The following is a 17,280-nucleotide window of genomic DNA, read 5'->3' as shown; positions in this document are numbered from 1 at the left end:
CAGCAATCTGCTTGACTATAGAATAGTACTGGAGGCATATTGTTATGAATAAAATATATTAAATATAAATAATGATGATAATAGTAATAAAGATTAGTTAATTAGTAATTATTGTTGAAGAGGCATGTCTAAATGGGATATGACTTTCCATGAAGAGGAACTTGCCTAGTATATAAGCAAGCCCCTCAATCTCATTTGTACCATCATTCTCATTCATACATTTTTATATATATTCTTGTATCTTCAATGGAGATCTACATATTCCAAGTCTTCTGGAGTATTTAACTTGAAGAACGAACTTTGTTCGTTTCACATATTGCTCCCTTTTGTACCATGTCTCGGTATTAGATCTCGTTGTGCTTTGACATGTCATCATGTTCAACACCTGCACCTAAACAATTAATCTAACAAGTAGTTTTTGAAGCCATATTGCTTCACAACTTGCCAATCAAGTTGCAATATATCCGCAGTGTTGATTGCAACAGATGTCTTCTTCCTACTCATCCAAGAAATCATAATGGAGCCCAAACTGAAGCAACATCTTGATGTACTCTTTTTGACTCTCGCACTCACTGCCTAATCTAAATGTGTATCCCTACCACTATAATTCATCACTTCAATTTATGTCCAATTGTACCATATAGGTATTGTTACCGCTCAAATTAGCAAGGGTCCTAAAGGGGCAACTACTAGAACAAGGGAAACAATGGAGACTTAGCCCACTGTCACCTCAATGAAGGCTCCATACTCTTAACGGACTTTCACCGATGGGATGAGCCCCGATATGAGGACTCACTTACAAATAATATATCAATGCAATGGATAATAAGTGATTCCAATCACCATTTCCAAGGAGAAACTCAAAATTAAGGCTTGCTTGCTTTGTAAGCAAGGTGTAGGGTTTTTCTAGGAAAGGTTGATGAGGATTTGAGAATTACATGTAGGGAGTATGTCATGCAATGGAGCTTCCTATTCCTCAAAATCCTTATGGAACTTGGATTCCTAAGTGATCCTTGAAAAGTTAGCTTTGATAGGAAACAGGACCAAATGGACCCCAGGTTAGGTCAAGGGGGGAGGGTTTAGCAACCAATGATGAACTTGACCTAATCAGGGAAGAGAAGGGGATCAAAGAAAAAAATTCAATGAAAGGTGGCACAATGATCCCTATGAGGTAACTAGCTTAAGGAAAACCAAGGGCAAGAATTGGTCTTTGAGCTAGGGCTTGTGATATCTCAAGATCCCACCATTGGAATCTCATGAAATTTGGAGGGCTTCTTAAGGACACACCAGCGCAGTTGTTGACCAAAAATCGAAGTATTTGGATGGCTAGATTGTGAGATATTCGATGCCCTAGGTGACATATGGGGCTAAACCTAGAAAGAAGAGGAGAAGGTGAAGAAAAATAAGTTTTAGGGTGATCACCTATGGTAGACCAGTGCCTAATCCTTTGGGGAGATTGGAGTCAAGAATGATTATGAATTCAAATTTGTTTTTCTTGGTCAAGGAGGCCTTGAAGGTAGCTTCACTTGGCACTAGGGCAAAGGAGAGCAGCTTCAAAGACTTTATGCTTCGTTATGCAAAATAGATGGCTTATCAAGATAAATTTCAACCATGAAATATCCCTAGGAACATTCACTCATCATACATGGCCCATACATGAAGCATCACTATCTAGAAACAAAATTTCCACAACTTTGCAATAATAGATGCAACAAATTAGCCCTAGAATAGCGAAATCTCAGCAACAATGTATGTGACAAAAATAGAGCAAAGAATAGCATTAAAATTTCACTAACATGTATTAGAATATATCCAACCATCAAAAGTTTGCTCCAAAATTTTGTCCAACAAGAAGGATAGTGAAGTTCTCTAAAGAGATACAAGTCCAACCAAGTGATGATGCTAAAATAAATTCACATCACTAGTATTTATACACTTCTAATGAGTTTGATTTAGCTAATTAGGCCTACATTAGACCCTACAATAAAATAATGTGCAAAATAACTAACTTTTAGTGACAAACCCACCAAACTAGCTCATAAACAAAAGAATAAGCCTCTCAAGAGGTCGAATAATGAATAGTGCATGTCGTTGGGCCTTGGAGGAGGCCTAATGGATTCCATATGTGCCATAATGTGTAGTTGAACTCCCAAAAGCAGTGAACAAGGGGTTGGGCCAAATGACATGTGGGGGCACACAAGTGTCCTCATGGGTCTCCAAACAAATCGAAGATTCCTGTAGATCACCTGCAAGGGCTAAGATGATGGTGTAGGTGATGCCACATCATCATGCAAGTCCTGGATCATCTGCCAAGTGTATGGTGCAACTCTGGGGCTAACTAGGCAAGGATCATGTGCATCTTCCTTGTCCAATAAGTGAACCATGAGCAATCTCTTCATGGTTGTGGGTTCCATGGAGTGATGTTCATTGTTGTGGAGGCCCGCGGCTCTCCATACACACCCTACATGTGCCAATGTAGCCCTCTGGGGTCAGGATCCCGTATAGGGAGACCAAACCCAAATGGAAACCACCTGCAATCCTGCATAAGATCCAATACTTCCCTGTGCCTTCCAGCACACCAAGTCATTAAAGAAATCAAGTAAAAGAGTTTATAAACCATGGATAACAAGTGACCACTTCATAATGGCATTCCCTTATATAGTGGTCTTTGGCATGTGCTAATGTCTCCTAGCTCCAAATAGGGTTTAACCAAGCACCCTATTAGGTGGTTTCTACGTCTAAAGGGGGTGGTATGTCCATGGTACATCCTTCAAATGGTAGTGGCATGTGGCATAATGATCGAATGGAGTAGGTAATGAAAGGGGGCAACCTGGATCACGTGCCATGGTACAAGAGTAGCTAATAAAAGGGAAGCCCACACTTGGGTAAATAATGTGTAGGAGGGAGCAATTGTGGTGCATGAGTCATCCCAACCTTGATTTTTCCACCCTTCTTCATATTCCTTTTGCCTTTTTATGATTTTCTTTGGTTAACTGCTCGGGGCTCTAGGTAATGAGAGCATGATGCATAAAGTATAGAAGTGGATACCCCCTTATAAGTTGGGATTGTTCATCGCGCACCAAGGGTTGGGACAATCATGGGCTCTTGAATGATAAAGGAGGCTCATTAAGGGCCATGAGGGAACCAGGGTGATGGCCATGGCATGAGGTAGAGCTCATGTCATGGCTTTTGCCCACGTGATAAATGCTTTTGTCCCAACCATCTTTTGCATTTTGTGGTACAATTTCATGTTCAATGTGGCCCACCTTCAAACATATGATCATGACAAATGGGTGAAGGACCACATGGCCGACTCCGGTGGCAAAGAAATGGCACATCAAGCTAGTTGGTGGTTGTGAGGGGCTACTAGCTATCGACTGAGGACCATCATGCAGAAAAAATTTCTCTAAGGGATATCACCCACAAAATGGTGGATAACATCTGGCTCAAACTAGGACATGATCTCTCGGAAAAGTGGGCAAAGTTACTCGAACGGGAGGTCATGAGAACACCAGCAATCTCTTGGTTACCGTAGACCTGTTACCTGCACATATCAAAGACTAAACCCATGGGGCAACATGTTTTTATGGTGTCTTATGATCACCCATGCTTAGTGTTAGGTTGTAAAATCAACAGAAAAATAAAAATATGTAAATTTTAATTTAAATGCAGCTAATCTACCATGAGAAATATCATATGTCTTTAGTTCTAATGTGAAAATCAGCATGCAATGCATCCTATCCTAACATGCATATGGTACAAAACTAATACTAAGTGTAATCATAAAGCCAGTGCAACCAACATGTCATCAAATTAATATAAATATGTTGGCCTATATGATTACTTATGTAGCAAATGCCAAAGCGAATGTGGACACACATGGATGATCACGTGAGAAGAGGAAAGAAAAGGATGTAATCTAGTCCATGAGATCCTCTCTTCTAGCCAAAATATAGAGATGTCAATGATTATGTTCATAAACTTTTGATAGATGGCAACCTCGGGCATCTTATTTCGATTATGGTCCATATAATTTATGTCATATTTTATGGCCTCTATAGGATTATGTTTAGTAGGCAAGGAAGACTGATGAGATGGAAAAACAAAAGTAGGTTTCCCATGATGATCATACCGAAAAGGGGAGATTGTAAATTGATCATGATCTTGAGGGTGTGTCAAAGGAGATGAAGTATAGTCAATGAGGGGTTCTTCCTTGAAACCATACTCAGAAGGGGGAAAGGGCTCATGGTCACTTAGGATCATTTGAAAAGGGGCGAGGGAATTGCTTGTGGAAGACTTGAAGTGATGAACAAAAGGATAAGGCAGAGGGGAGGGTGAAGTATTATATTCAACAGGTTTTTCCTCCTCAAAATCATCATTTTCTTGTAAGGGAAAATAGTGACCCTTGTTCTCAAGGGTATCGATGGATATGTCATAATAAATAATGCCTGAGAGAAAGGGGAGACCACTCTCAACCTCATCTTCCTTGTCGGTGTCATAAATGTGAGCACAAACAAATTGAGGACCAACAATTTCCCATTTCTCCTTTTCAATGTGGAAGTAATCTTCAATGTCATATTCCAAAGGGCTAATGGAGTCACCTTCTTCAAGGTTCTCAAAAAAAGATTCATCGAGAGTAATATCCTTGAGAAAGAAAAGGTTAATCTCAACTTCACTTTCCATGGGCTCATCCTTCCCAACGCATGTGTTCTCAAAATCATTATTTTCATCATGTGGACCCAAGGAGGACTCATCTTCCCATTCATCACTTAGATTCTCAAGGTCATGATGATGCTCGATGAAGCCTTCCTCTTGAATGCTCAATGCAGGGCATACTTGAAAATGCCTATGAAAGCCATCAACGAACTCCTCTATAGATTATATGCTCCTAGGTTCGTGATTTTGCAACTATGAGTTCTGACCATAGAGAGAACTAAAGAATAACAATATAAGGACATCCTAGTGGACCACTTTCTCCTTTCAAGTATGTGCATTAAATCTTTCCACATGGTCAATTGCGCAGCTTGGGTCACCATCAAACACAGGTACCCCACGTACCATCCTTCTGGTGACATGATTGGGGTGCCCAGGGATGCTAATGATGTCCAAAGTAGGAAATTCATCAAAGAAAGATACTTGCTTTGGGTATACATGTAAATTTTGTAGGAGTCGCCAGGGTGATTTTAAAGATGCCTAGAAAAATGCTTGCTTCACCCTACAAGCATCGACCATAAAGTTCAATGAAGAACTAGGGTTTCATTCTTCAAATGGAGTCACCAATAATGATATGTCAATGTGTCGTATGGGGAACAAAACACACGTTTCGTGTCCTTGGCAACGACGCCAATATGTTACCGCTCAAACTAGCAGGGGTCCTAAAGGGAATCCTAAAGGGGCAATTGCTAGGACAAGGGAAACAATGGAGACTTAGCCCACTGTCACCTCAGCTAAGGCTCCCTACTCTTTACGGACTTTCACCGATGGGAGGAGACCCGGTATGAGGACTCACTTACAAATAATATATCAATGCAATGGATAAGAAGTGATTCCAATCACCATTTCCAAGGAGAAACTCAAAATTAGGGCTTGCTTGCTTTGTAAGCAAGGTGTAGGGTTTTTCTAGGAAAGGTTGATGAGGATTTGAGGGTTAGGTTTAGGGAGTATGTCATGCAATGGAGCTTCCTATTCCTCAAAATCCTTATGGAACTTGGATTCCTAAGTGATCCTTGAAAAGTTAGCTTTGATAGGAAACGGGACCACATGGGACCAAATGGACCCCAAGATAGGTCAACAAGGGAGGGTTTAGGAACCAATGATGAGCTTGACCTAATCAGGGAAGCTAAAGGGATCAAAGAAAAAAAAATCAATGAAAGGTGGCACAATGATCCCTATGAGGTAACTAGCTTAAGGAAAACCATGGGCAAGAATTGGTCTTTCAGCTAGGGCTTGTGGTATCTCAAGATCCCACCGTTGGAATCTCATGAAATTTGGAGGGCTTCTTGAGAACACAATAGCGCAGTGGTGGACCAAAAATCTAAGTATTTGGATGGCTAGATTGTGAGATATTAGATGTCCTAGGTGACCTATGGGGCTAGACCTAGGAAGAAGAGGAGAAGGTGAAGAAAAATCAGATTTAGGGTCATCACCTATGGTAGACCAGTGCCTAATCCTTTGGGGAGATTGGATCAAGAATGATTATGAATTCGGATTTGATTTTCTTGGTCAAGGAGGCCTTAAAGGTAGCTTCACTTACCACTAGGACAAAGGAGAGCAGCTTCAAAGACTTTATACTTCATTTTGCAAAATAGATGGTTTATCAAGATAAATTTCAACCATGAAATATCCCTAGGAACATTCACTCATCATACATGGCCCATACATGAAGCATCACTATCTAGAAACAAAATTTCCACAACTTCGCAATAATAGATGCAGCAAATTAGCCCTAGAATAGCGAAATCCCAGCAACAATGTATGTGACAAATATAGAGCAAAGAATAGCAATAAAATTGCACTAACATGTATTAGAGTATATCTAACCATCAAAAATTTGCCAAAAAAGAAGCTCCAAGACAAGAGAAAATGATCCAAACATCAAAATTCATTCCATACTCCAAAATTTCGTCCACCAAGAAGGATAACAAAGTTCTCTAAAGAGATACAAGTCCAACCAAGTGATGATGCTAAAATGAATTCACATCACTAGTATTTATACACTTCTAATGAGTTTCATTTAGCTAATTAGGCCTACATTAGCCCCTACAATAAAATAATGTGCAGAATAACTAACTTTTGGTGACAAGCCCACCAAACTAGCTCATAAACAAAAGAATAAGCCTCTCAAGAGGTCGAATAATGAATAGTGCATATCGTTGGGCCTTGGAGGAGGCCTAATGCATTCCATATGTGCCATAATGTGTCATTGAACTCCCAAAAGCAGTGGATATGGGGTTAGCCCCTTGTAATAACCTGTGGTGCTCCTAATGACATGTGGGGGCACACAAGTGTCCTCATGGGTCTCCAAACAAATCGAAGATTCCTGTAGATTGCTTGCAAGGGCTAGGATGATGGTGTAGGTGATGCCACATCATCGCGCAAGTCCTGGATCATCTGCCAAGTGTATGGTGCAACTCTGAGGCTAGTTGGGCATGATGGATTAGGGGCATCTTCCTCGTCCAATAAGTGAACCACAAGCAATCTTTGAATGGCTGTGGAGATCTATGGAGTGTTGTCTACTACTATGGAGGCCCATGGCTCTCTACACACACCCTACATGTGCCAATGTAGCCCTCTACGGTTAGGACCCCATATAGGGAGGCCAAACCCAAATGGAAACCACCTACAACCCTACATAAGATCCAATGCGTCCCCGTGCCTTCCAACCCACCAAGTCATTAAAGAAATCAAGTAGAAGAGTTTATAAACCATGGATAACAAGTGAGCACTTCATAATGGCATGCCCTTCCATAGTGGGCTTTGGCATGTGCTAATGTCTCCCAGCTCCAAATAAGGTTAACCAGGCAGCATATTAGGTCGTTTCTACCTCTAAAGGGGGCGGTACATCCTTCAAATGGTGATGGCATGTGGCATAATGATGGAATGGAGTAGGGAATGAGAGGGGGCAACCTAGATCACATGCCATGGTACAAGGGTAGCTAATAAAAGGGAAGCAATCGTGGTGCATGAATAACCCCAACCTTGATTTTTTCACCCTTCTTCATATTCGTTTTGCCTTTTTAAGATTTTCTTTGCTTAACTACTCGGGGCTCTACGTAATGAGAACATGATGCGTAAAGTATAGCAGTGGATACCCCCTTATAAGGTGGGCCAATTCATCGCCCATCGGGGGTTAGGACAATCATGGGTTCCTGAATGATAAAGGAGGCTCATCAAGGGCCATGTAGGAACCAGGGTGATGGCCCTGGAATGGGGTAGAGCTCATGTCATGGCTTTTTCCCATGTGCTAAATGCTTTTGTCTCGACCATCTTTCGCATTTTGTGGTATAATTTCCTGTTGAATGTGGCCAATTATGATTTTTCTTTTTCTTTTAGTTGCATCAACCTCCAGGCATCATTCCAGGCCCGACCCAAGATGTGGGACAAGGGGAGGGGGTGGTTGACCCTATGTGGACCCTGTTGAGAAATCTAGGGCAACAAGGTTAAGTGATTTCTCTTCTATTGATAATTGCTTGTGAATGTTTTTTACTTCTTAGATTAGGATCTTATTTTCCTTATATTATTATAGTGGTATTCTTCATCAAACAACTACCAATGCATAAACCATAAAGAGACAAGAGACAAAGAATATAGGCTATCAGCCAAGGCCAAAACCTCTCCCACTTGACAGGAAAACCCGAACAAATTCTTCTTCTTATAGAGACTTCAATTGACAAATACCAAGACCAAGACCCTTGACCTATTTTCCATTCCAAGACCAAGACCCTTGACCTATTTTCCATTCCAAGACCAAGACACAAAGCTTCCTTGATTAGGTCCTTCTTCCTTGAGTCAACGATAGCCAACCCTCTTGCTTTTTCCTTCTTCTCGACTACCCTTCAGAATTTTGGTCCCTTGGTTCAACATTGTTCTTCTTGTCTCTATTCAGAAACTCTAGCACACAAGTTTGACCAACATTGACCCTTTGTCTTCCTCGCTCTAGAAGGAGACTTCTTCTTGACGCTTCGGCTTGAGATCTTTCTTGTTCTTCAACCAAAATCCTCTCTCACTGACACTGTAATGTTTCGCCCTTCTTCCTGCAATCTATAGGTCTGCAATCTCGCACGTGAGGAGGTAATTTGACCCAAAAATAGTCCCAAAACAAAGCTAAAGACCTCGCTACTCCTTCCCTTCTCCTTGTTGGTTATAGGGCTTCTACTTGATGACCTTCGCACTTCTTGATTTCATACTTGCTTCACCGAAATTGTGTTCTGAAATGAGGTTGAGCTGCCTATTTATAGTCGTTGGAGCCTCCATAATGAGCCGACATGAACTAAGGGTGAGAAGATGTGTCCTTTTGAGAGATTTCATTATTCTTTTGAAGTCGACTTGAAGAAGGTGACTTGCTTGGTCTTGGAGGGCATTCTTATACATTTAATGACTCATATAAAAATGTAACACACCCAAGAAGGGTCCTTCATACATGACATTGACCCAATTAGACTTTTATGACTAGATGACAAAACCTAAAGGTTCATAAAGGGAACTTTAACTAAAAATAAAATTCCTTGATCATGAAACCCATGATTCAAGTACTTACAAAATAATTTTATTTTCTTCTCTTCATCAATCACAATTACATATGTCATTATTAAGACCGAGCCTACTTACACTTTTCAACAGACCTAGTGGAGGAATGTGGACCCAGGTGGGAGGAGAGATGATTGAGGGTGTAATGAGCGAAAGGGGAGGAATATATGTGAATCGGGGAGCAGGACCACGCAACCAAAATTAGGGTTTGCCCATGTAGTACCATCCCTAAAACCAATAGGTCAATAAAATAGATCCCACAGGACTAGGGTGCAAGGTTAACATCCCAAAAGAGACCTAGGGGACAAGAGCACAGACCTAGGCCACTCTTTCCATCGAATACCCCCATTAATCCATGCCCAAAGTTTCCATGATAAATAAACTAGAATATTCAATTACCAATTGACAAGGCATACCTTTAGGTTTGCGAGGCCCACCTTCAAACATACGATCATGACAGATGGGTGAGGGACCACATGGCTGGCTCAATTGGCGAAGAAATGGCACATCGAGCTAGTTGGTGGTTGTTGGTTGCCGACTGAGGATCATCATGGAGAAAAAATTTCTCCTAGGGTTATCACCCACAAAATGGTGGGTAACAAGTACTCCAACACATGTTGAGCTACAGGTCTTGGCTCAACCATAAGCTGACTAACTTCCCTTTTTGGAGCCATCATCATAATTGCTTTCGGTCACCCTAACTGGATGCTCACTCTGAAACAAATCCTGTTGTGGAAATCTTGGTTGCTCCCTTTGCCATTGTGGCTTTCTAGTTATTGTAGCATATCAGCTATCTAGTCTGACAATTTCAATGACAATTTATCATCCCAAGAGTCTCTGAGGGATTTAAATAGTATGCTTCTTTTGACCAGAAAAACAATGCATCAAATCTAGGTCTTTCATACTGAACTCAGAGTTCAACTCCCTCTGAAGCTGAAGTAGGGCTTAAATGCTCCCTCTATCACGTGATTCTTTCTACCTTGTTAGAAACAAGTCATATGATGACAAGATCAATCTTGATCCATTAACCCATAAATCCTTCTCTTTGCAAGCAAGAGACTCCTTCATGTCCCTCAAAACCCTAAGGTGGCTCTATGTACACTTCTTCAATTTCTTTATGGAGGAAAAACAGTCTTTACATCCATCTGATGTAACCTTCAGCAAAAACCATAGTGATAATAATTCTAACAGAAGTGTACCTAACAATTTGGAGCAAATGTCTCAACATAATCTTCTCCCTTGTAGATCCCTTTTAAGTAACCACTGACTCCCCTTCAAGTCTCAACATAATTTCCATATACACCTTTCTTTCAGACTTGCTGACCTGACAGTCTAATCCCTCTGAATTGGAAGCTCTTTTGGTCATCTGGGATGGTATTATTTCTCCCTCTTGAATGCAAATTACTTTTGCTGAGAGAGTGCTCTTGCCATAAACTTTGCTTCGTTCTTCATGATGCTTCCACCTACTACCAAAGTCTTGGCATCCTTCATAATGTACCTGCAAACATCATCAGGAAGTCATGGAAGAACAAGTATAACCAAGCAAAAGATACAAAGACAAACGGTTAACCAAAAATAAAATAATAACAATCAAGGAGGAAAGACATAAAGTACTTATATTTGAAGTTTGTAGGGAATTGACACCTCCCTCTTGATCCTTGCTTTCTTGTAGAAATGAAATCCATCTGCAAAGCAAACTCATCATTCTCATCCTCATCATCATGTTGCGTTCCTTTCATGAGCTAGGGTTTCTTCGTTCAACGGAAACATTGATCTAGGACTAGCTCTAGGGTTTTGTCCACAAAATCCTAGGGCTTTCTTAGTCATATCCTTCAAGATTTATCTAGGGTTTACAAACCCTAGGACCATCAAGTCTCTCAAGAATGGTTCATAGCACGAGTTCTCTTCTCAGCTCCCTCTGTTTTTGGAGCACTTTTCCTGATCATATCTCAAGTTCAGCAATAGCAAGGGCCAAACAATCTCACCCTAGCATCATTAACATATCTCAACAAATGTAGTTATAATGTAAGGCATACTTGACAAGAGCCTTTACTCAGTTATACAAAAATGTTTACACAGGAGTACAAGGTTCTACAACTTCAAAACAACACACTGCTTCCTGCAGTGCAACCAAAAGAAATATTTCTATACAGGCTTGTACAAAAACCTTCAATCCATCATATCATACTTTAGGATGCCAAACAATCTCAGCACGTGTATGGAACACACTTGGTCCAGGCCTTATCTATGGCATAACAGAGCTCTGAGCCATAATCTGAGAACTTTTCTCCTCTCACTGCAACACAATTCTATGCTTAATACATTGATTATCAAACGAGATACGGCAGCATATTCTTTTACTCATACATCAATCTCCACTCAATATGCTTGTGGCAACATATAAAGATCTCCGCATACTCACAATCTGGTCATACAAGCTTTCTCAATACCCTGTAAATTCAACTCCAATCCTTTTCACAACATTCATAAATCAAAACCCTGCCTTCAATTACAGTCATAGCTAATATAAGCTACAGCCTTCTACAATCAACGCATTAAACCCAGCTATAAGCTTTATGTCTCTATAGAACATAATATATATGACGTCAGCCGCAGAACTTTTATCCTTTCAACCATCTCTGCCTCAGATCTCATGGACATATCAGCAAATAAAGTTAATAAACTCTATCTTTGTCAATGCATTAGTTCTCAAATTTAATCTCTGGATTAGCATGCAAACAATCTCTGCCAATATTATTAATCGACTTATTAGTGACATCAGTGCAGTTACCCAAGATCCATTTTGAGAGACAAATTCCTTCACGCCTTATTTCATCAAACTATGGATTAGCCACAGCTCCAGAAACTTCAAATAACCATATTGGTTTGTGAGGCAGTGACCTTGCAACATCTTTTTGGATAACAATATGAAACATCCTTATTTAGGACATAAGATTATCAAATTTATCATGTGCAAATTTTTCTTTGCGTAGATGGGACAATTTTTCAAATCCATATGTAACATAACCAAGTATCGAAAACCATGAGTGGAATTTCTTGACTTCTAATCAAAGTTTCAGATTTTTCCAACAAGAATACTTCTTAGAATGAAGCAGTCTTTCTTTAGCCTGATAATGTGACTTAGTCTGAGGTTTTTCCTGACCCTCCCAATTTAGCTATACAATTTTAATTTTTGACTTCGAGGGCATTAGTCAATATTCTCTTTCTAAGACCTTTTTGCAAACGAACTACAGCAAAGGACAACTTTGCTGACTTTTCTGTTTACTGAGGCACTGAGGTACTTCGAACTGGACTGACTAAGGCACTTCAAGCTTTTAACAAATGGACTAAGACCCTTAGAACTTAGGGCTTCGACTCTCTTCCTTCTAGCCTTGTCCTGCATTGTGATTTCTTCATGAGATAAGATTTCGGCTGGTTTGTCATAAGATTAGGCTTCCTTTTGATCATAGAACAGAGATTCTCGCCCTCTTCTAGGCCTGCAACTTCCTTCATCAAATTTGTCTACAACACAGGGTTTAAGAGGTCCTCAATTCTTTATCTGTCCTAAGGCCTTTCGGCCCTCCTGCACCTAGGGCTGAGGCTACTTGGCCCTAATCTGGGGCATTCAATCTCAGACAGGATTCCATGAAAAGGCTATAGAGACAACAAACCCTAGTGGAATGACTTGCAACAAGTTGGCTTCTTCAAGGCTGTTCTTTTACCATAGCTCTAATACCATGTTGATTTTTGATAGGTCTTCTAAATTGATAATTACTTCTAATGATTTAATCATTTTCACATTCATCATTAAGCAATTATACAGAAGACATCAACAGTAGTAACATTTATGACAGTAGGATCATAAAGAGACAGTCAAACAAGAAACACAAATATTTACCCCGGGAAAAACTACATGGGGGAAAATCCCAACAATAATTTTTCTTAGAGAAATCATTCAATTTAGCAGGAGATACAATTTGAACTTCCAGTCAAAAACAAAGTCAAACTGACTTAAAATATACCCAGGTCAAACCTGGTCAATCAGAGACATATTCGACCTCCTAAAATCCCGTCCTCCTGAAATCCGTCCTCCTACTTTGATCCGCCCTTATCCCTCCTCCTATGCATGAACAAAAGTGATCTGAATTACCTTTCAAGTGATAAGGTTGAATGGGTATATATAGTGATTGGATGAACCTGAATAGGTGTGTCTATAGGGGCAGGCCGACTTGATCTTTAGGAGGGCTAACATGATATTTTGGAGCCAAAAATTCAAATTTAGAAATTCAAAACTCCCTCTCTTTTGAATCCGACATGAAGAACATGTCTTACATATATTTTAAGGGCTAAAACATTTAATTATAAAGACCAACCATAGCTACAAATTCAACACTCCCAAAGATCCAATGATCTGACAAACTTGTTCCAATACTTGTTAGTATTTTCCTTCTTATACTTGATGACTAGATATAATTGTTGCAAAAATCCCATCCATTAGTAGCATCTTGCTTATTGAACCTTATGTTGGGCTTGCAAGTATTGTAAGGGCTTGTGATCAATTTGGATGGTGGTCTCCTTGCCCATTTGAGAGTGCCTCCGATTCTTAACTTCAAGCTCTAAAGTATAGAAATCCTTGTCATAAGTAGGGTAGTTTACGACTACACTATGAAACAACTCAAAATGGTAACACATTGACTTACCTCCTTGCATGAAGACTACTCCCATAGCTTACATGCTTGCATCAACCTCTACTTCAAAAGATTTACACAAATTAGACAATCCTAGAACTGGACCTTCGTTGATTCCATGCTTGAATTCTTCAAAATTAATCCACCGAGTCTTTTCCCATCGAGAACTCTTGCCACTGGTTATTATAGCAAGAAGTAGTGCAGCCATAACTAAAAAAGAAGCTACGAGTTTTTGTAGGCACTCAAGGGTCAAAGCACTAGAAGATCATCAAGAGCATCAATCATCAAGAAAGATCACTCATCTCAAAGGCACCACAAGGACAAGGATTACATCATCATCTTGAAGGAAGTTACTAAAGAAGACCTCAAAACCCTAGTTCGTTCAAAGAAGGATTCTACACTTGAAGCATTCTTGGGAACCTTGCACAATCATCACCTCAAGAGGGAGACCTCAAATACCCTACCTCTACTCAAAGAAAGGAGGACTAAAAATTGGAGCATCTTAAAGCCTCTACATCAAAGAAAAGCAAGGAGAAGGCATTGTCAGCATCATCAAGGAACCAAGGTGACCTCCCTCTCTTTGGAGGACCACTTTTGAAGGAAGATATCTTCATCAAGAAGACATCTTCTATTATCAACATCATCATCAAAATCAAGAAGGCATCAAGTTGAAGATATTGTCATCAAGGAGTATCTTCACAAGTAAGTATCTTTATGTCCACATTTGAATCTATCAAAATGACTTTATTTTGCAAGGAAAGCAACAAATTGGTTGGGTCATCAAACTTTCTTGCATGGAAGAAGAGGATGGATTTGATCCTCATAGAAAACGAAGTCATTGATCGCGTTAAGGGTTCAATCACTAAACCTCCAAAGGAAGAAGCTCAAAGTACATGAAAGGTTAAGTAAGGGCTCAAAGGATCCTTATAGAATCCATCAAAGATCCCCTCACTATGTATCAAAGTTGGAGACATCCAAAAGAAATATATGAGAAGCTAGTAGAATTATTCTTCGTAATTACTGTTGGAGAAATGATATCACTAAGACAAGAACTCTACAAGATAAAGATATCAAAGGAAGATGGAATAGCTTCATACTTTATGAGGGTGTCAGAAATAAAAGACCAACTACAAGGGTTGGGAGAAATAATGTTTGATAAAGAAATGACCACCATAGTGCTCAATGCACTATTAGAGGAATGGGGCAACTTTACATCAAGTCTCTATGGAAAGAAGGAAGCTACCCCATTCAATGAACTTTGGTCATTATAGAAACTAGGTTGAAGGCAAATAGTGATGTGGGATCAAATGAACAAGTTCAAGCATTTGCTGCCATGGCTAAGAGAAAAGGAAAGTTTGGGAAATTGGGTCTCGAAAAAAGAAGAAGAATATGGAAAAAATCAATGCTATGGTTGTCAAGAATATGGGCACTACAAGAGAGATTGTCCAAAGTTCAAGAAGGACAACAAGAAGAAAGAAAGAAATGAGGCTTATATCACTGAAGAAGTGGAAGAACCTGATGATAAGAAATCCAAAGGGATAGATAGATCTTCACTATTAGGGTACATAGCAAGGAGAAGTGGGAGGTGAAAAGACCTCCACCGTGGCAGTCAAGATGAAAAGCATTATGACGAGATGCATCTTAGTAGAATATGGAATCATACTACAACCATTCTGTTGAAGCAAAGAGCTTATGATATCATTAGAAAAGCTTGAAATAATAGTTGAAATAGAAGTCTTCATGGATGCAATAGTCATCATATAAAGGACGTAGCTCTTGGTAATCTCACTGAAAACATGTGTAGTGCATATGGTTAAAAGAAAGTCATCTACCATGATAGAAGGAATTCATCATACATCATCATCATGAGAAAGGAGCTTCTATCGGATGAGGATAATCTAGATCCTCTGTTGGAATCTTCATTAGAAGGTTCACCTCTGTTGGAGGAAGCAAGTGTATCACTGAGAATTCCAACATGTTGAGATGGTTGAAGTACTCTCAATCAAGGAAAGGAAGTTGTTGAAGGAAGCCTAGCTGACCAAAAGAAGGAAAGAGGTACGTATGCATGTATCAATTGAGTCATGACATCATATGACATATGGTTGCATGGGTAAATGCTTTATCTCATGACCATGATCAAAGAAAAGGGATCTCCTCCTTTGGAAAGATGCATGAAGGCATGGTTCACATATTGACTAGATGAAATCAACATAATATGTCCTCATATGGAATATGAGGTGGTTGACAAAGATGAAGGAACTATGGATGGAAGTTCCTGGGGAGAAATATGTGAAGAAAAAAAGAAGAGATCGTGAAAGATGCAACTATGGTCACATAGAAAAGGAAATCAACATCCGATGACTAGAAGAATTGGCCATGATATCTCCATAGAGAAGGCATGAAGACCCTGATAAGGTCTGTAAAGAAAGGAAACCCTTGACATTGAAAGTCTTGGAGATGTGCTTATGAATGTGCAGGATGTTGATATTGCAAGCAAGATGTCATGATGAAAGGCCATCACAAAAGGTAACTTTGATTTGATGTTCATTTTTTATTTTTTGAAAAACATTTGGATGGGTTAATACAGGGCTACCGAAAGAGAGTTGTAGATGTCACCTACAACTAGCACTCATGTGGTTGGATGAAAGATCCTAAAGGAAACATGACTTGGAAGAGGTATTTGTATGAAGAAAAGCCAAATGTGGATTAGAATATCACTTTCCAATGAAGAAAAGGATGAAATGCCTAACATGGCTCATAAAGGAAAGTGATGGATGGTCGATGCTCTACGAAGAAGTCCCAAAAGATGAAAGCTCCATAATGATAAAGATGAAATTCATGACATTGAAAGGAGGAGCTCTTCAAGCAGCTAAAGGTCCCGATCTTCACCAAAGGCAAAAAGTTGTTGTTGGAAGCAAGTTCTTGGTTAAGAGGTAGCTTGGGCACATTCCTTTTATAGGAATAAGTATATCTTCCCTAGTTAATAGGGAGAGGTAGACACATAATTCTTGTCTTAACATTGTGAAGAAAGAATGGAGGATTGGGTAAGCATCGGGCATCTAATGCTCTTTGAGGATGTGGTAGGGCATCCAAGATAAGAGTTGTCGAAGAGGACCGATATTTGATCCAAAATGGATCTTAAACCCTCTAAACCTCTAAGTCTTCAAATATCGGAAAACACTATCACATGGAAAAACACTAAGAATTGGCAGAAACAGAGCTAAGCGGAACGTGAAGTCTCGTTGCACCGGAGCCGTCAAATCAGACAAATCAACGGCCTAGATTAAATCGGTGATATCGCATCGGAGCAGGCCAACGGAGTGTATCGGAGGCAGCCCTATGGGAA

The 17,280-nt window shown here is 39.8% G+C and overlaps 1 protein-coding gene across 2 annotated transcripts in view; it reads right to left on the bottom strand.

Moving 5' to 3' along the window:
• ING2 (PHD finger protein-like protein) overlaps positions 1-17,280 on the bottom strand; it is a 71,670-nt gene that overhangs the window by 19,341 nt on the left and 35,049 nt on the right. The gene's annotated exons all lie outside the window — the stretch shown is intronic.

Source organism: Pinus tabuliformis, chromosome 6 (assembly GCF_031772625.1).
Source record: "Pinus tabuliformis cultivar Carrire ecotype Pingquan chromosome 6, CPIR1, whole genome shotgun sequence".
NCBI lineage: Eukaryota > Viridiplantae > Streptophyta > Pinopsida > Pinales > Pinaceae > Pinus > Pinus tabuliformis.
The sequence above is the reverse complement of the archived record's forward strand: the minus strand, read 5'-3'. Positions and strand labels throughout refer to the sequence as shown.